This window comes from Triticum urartu, chromosome 3A, assembly GCF_056163025.1.
Source record: "Triticum urartu cultivar PI428250 chromosome 3A, HENAU_Tu73, whole genome shotgun sequence".
NCBI lineage: Eukaryota > Viridiplantae > Streptophyta > Magnoliopsida > Poales > Poaceae > Triticum > Triticum urartu.
This window is the reverse complement of record NC_141875.1, coordinates 720,758,908-720,762,587: the sequence shown is the minus strand read 5'-3', so window position 1 is coordinate 720,762,587 and position 3,680 is coordinate 720,758,908. Positions and strand designations below refer to the sequence as shown.

At 42.9% G+C, this 3,680-nt stretch overlaps 1 long non-coding RNA gene across 1 annotated transcript; it reads left to right on the top strand.

The window, feature by feature from the left end:
• Positions 1 to 1,831: 1,831 nt before the first annotated feature.
• Positions 1,832 to 3,234, top strand: LOC147982141 (uncharacterized). The gene is made up of 3 exons (XR_015599993.1): positions 1,832 to 1,879; positions 1,975 to 2,656; positions 3,014 to 3,234. It is a non-coding gene; the product is annotated as an uncharacterized LOC147982141 (long non-coding RNA).
• Positions 3,235 to 3,680: the final 446 nt, after the last annotated feature.

Genomic DNA, 3,680 nt, shown 5'->3' with positions numbered 1-3,680 from the left:
CTGTACCGGCTATTCTTATGAATTGTGATAACCAAACGGTTATCGCTAAAGTGAACAATTCGAAAGATAATGCAAAGTCATCAAGACACGTGAAAAGACGTTTGAAGTCTGTCAGGAAGTTGAGAAACTCCAGAGTAATAACTGTTACGTATATACAAATAGACAAAAACCTGGCAGATCCCTTTACAAAGGGACTATCACGAAATGTGATAGATATTGCATCGAGGGAGATGGGTATGAGACCCATAGATGTTACACCATAGTAGTAACCCAACCTTTGTGATCGGAGATCCCGTGAATTAGGATCTGGGAAGAACAAGCTATTGGTTAACTGAGGAGAGTAATAACTTATGATCGTCTCCAAGTGAAGATGCAAAACTCTCAGAGCTGTAAGGCTCAGATCTGTAAGGCAGGTCGGCAACATGCCTTAATGTGGTTCTATTGGCTATAATTAGCAAAGATGCTGTCCTACAGAGCAGTCTTGAAAGCACACACCTATATGAGTTCTGACTGTAAACGTCGCAGTCTATGAGATTTGGGTGATCTCTAGTAAACTCACGAAGAGACCAGGGAGTATGACGTATAAGCTCCAAACCGCGGGGTAGCCTACTGGCGGTCAGGTACTGGTTAAGACTTTGAGTGAAACCTGTTCACACAAAACTAGCAATTCAAGGCATAGTCCATTGTCAAGTTGTGAATGGATGTAGCTTAAAGTTCTAGGCAGAAGTTCAACTTAACAGTCTCTGCTGAAACACTGGTATATTAAACAAGTGGTGAGAGAAGGCAAATCTCTAAATGGGTATTTGAGATCTGGTGGGGGATTGTTAGAATTAATGGGCTAGGCCCATAGCAATTTCTGAAATCTCAAAGCCCATGTGTAAAATGGCAAGTGGTGGTGCTAAGTTTAGTCCCACCTTGGAAGTTGAAGAAGAGTTGGACCTCTTTATATAGTGGGTTCTCTCTACCACTCTAAGTGGTGTGTGAGAAGAGAAAGGGAAAACCACACGCGCGCGCTCGCTCGCCTCGCCTCGCCTGGCCGGGCCGGGCCGGGCCGGGCCGGGCCGTGCCGTGCCGTGCCGTGCCGTGCCGTGGCGAGGCGAGGCGAGGCGTCGCGTCGCGTACATGCGACATGTGCGTGAATGGTCCGCCGAAATCCGGTCCGTCTCCTTGCAGGAGCGCAGCTTCCTTTTGCCGTTTTATTTTTATGTCTTGGCAGACAAGTTTTTTGATTTCTTGTCCGGTTAGTATACGAATTAGAAACCGAGTTGGTTTGGGATTGTGGTCGCGACACAATACCGCCTCTGGTCCTAATATATATACAGCTACCGGCTGCGGCCAGAGATACACCGAAAAACACCTAGGGTTTTGCCTCATCTCACAACTTGCGCTGCCATCGTAGTCTACTCCATCCCAAACGCTGGCGTGCATCGGCGCGTGGGAGAGCAGGTCTCCGGAACCGTTCGTCTTTGCGATCCTGCACCGGGAGAGGTCGAATTAGGTTTTTGGGAAGCGCTGTGCGCGACTGCTCAAATTCGTCATCACGGGTCGTCTTCCGTCCAAGTCGGGCGGTGCTACTCATCGTCGTATTCATCGCCGTCAGCAGCAGATCGTCGCCAACATCGTCATCAACACTGTCGCACCCATAATAGCCAACGACCAATACGTCCAACATCCTCTGTTCATGTCTGTTTCTACAACTACTGTTACGTGTTTGCTGCTGTTATGCATGTCTTGCTGTTCTTCTAGTTTGCTAGATTTTTGCATGCTAGTATCTCTTCTAGTCATGAATTATTTACTGGAATTAATCATGAACTTGCCTAATATTCCAACAACTCAATCATAGCTAACTACTGGGATAGGATTCATCATGTGTTCCCAGGTAATCTACAAAACTTGCCTGGAAGTAGTATGTATTTTGCCTACAACACGCAACAGGACGTACTTCTGAATTTTTTTCCTATTTCCCCCAACCAGGACTTCATGCAATCTACACACTGAGAAAACAAAATCATGCCTAGGCAAAAAAGCTTTATCACTTACTTCTCAGGTACAATTCGGACGAAAAAAACTTCATTGTGATCACCCAGGGATTAGCCTGGTGCTTGCAAAAAGCTTTATGTGGTTTGCCTACATCACAAAAACAATTTGCCTAAAGACTTGCTAAACTTTGCTTAACAGTTCTTGTCCCAAAAAGCAGGAGATTTTTTTTGCTTTCTTGCTGATTGCACTGAATTTGCCCCAAAAAATGGCACCAACAACTTGTTGTGTTTTCTTATTACAAATCAAAGTAGCCTGCGAAAAAACACAAACTTTTTGCCTGATGATTATACTTAATTTGCCCCAAAACACACAAATGTCACTTGCCTATATTTTTTGTTCTAGACAAATGCAATCTAATATGCATGGAGGGAAGATGCATTCATAACAACACAACATTTACTCTTCATGTTATTTATTTTAAAAGCCAACACTGCGCAAAGTCGTTTTCTCAGGTAAGCTAGATCATGTACATGCCATTTTGGATTTCGCCCATTACTACTGCTTCTGACTCAATCCTTTGCATGAATGTGCAATTCTCCATAGCTCGAAGTCCACAAGGTGCTCACCACTGGCGGAGCTGCGTTCTGCTTTTGGAACACCAAATTTTCCCTTTCAGGTGTGTTTTAACTGCTTAATAGCTATGTGATTAATTATGCAACAAGATCCTAGTTAATCAGTAGCATCATGGTTCAACATGTAGCTTCTGATGTAGTATCTTCACTGTATGTGTTGCATACGAAATTTATCTTATCCAAACAGATTTTTCATTTTCTTAGTTCCAAGAAATTTTAACAATTTCTTCAAGATTGTTGACTTGGAATCAACAGTTTCTCAATCGGTTCAGAAATAGATAGTCTTTTGCTGTAAAACTTTGAGGTTAAGAGAATACGGTTGTGCTCGAAGCTACTTCTGTAAGGCCTCTCAACCTATGTGAAATATAATCCATACTCATACGTGCTGTTTCCTCCGATAGGTCAACTCGCAAGGAACAAGTGATGACTCAAGGATACCAGGATATCATTTGTTGCATACTGTGTTATTATTGACCAAAACTTGCCCATCATTTACTAGGTAAACTGTAGTTGCCCGAAAATCTACGTGATGGCCCATTGAATTATGAATTCTTTACCTGTGCAGTGAAGTTAGGCAATCTGTAAATAAATTTGTACACTTTATATCAGTAGCATTATTTAAGCAGCAAATTGTTGTGATTTGCACACAAGTTGTAATTGCCAATGGAGTAAGTTGCCTCAATATAAATAATACTTGCCTAAATCACTCAGTAAAAGTTTCCTATAAAAAAGGGGGATCTCTAGAGTCATTGTTGAACATCAGGGGGTAATTCATGGACGTAGCTCGGTCCCTTGTCTATTTTGTAACTGGACGCGGGAAGGGAGAGATCACTTGTGTGAATCTGGTTCGTACTTATGCACCCATCTACCTATCCATAGGATGAGCACAACACTTTAATTGATTGGGCAGTATAAAATCTAATAGCATCCGATGTACTTCCTCCGTTCCACAATGAGGTTCCATAGGGAGGTTAAATAAGAGTCTGTGGAGGGAAGTGCCCAAAACATGTCCAACACGCGATAGTTAGTTGCGGGAGATAGTGACATGACTTGCCTAGAGATCCGCTC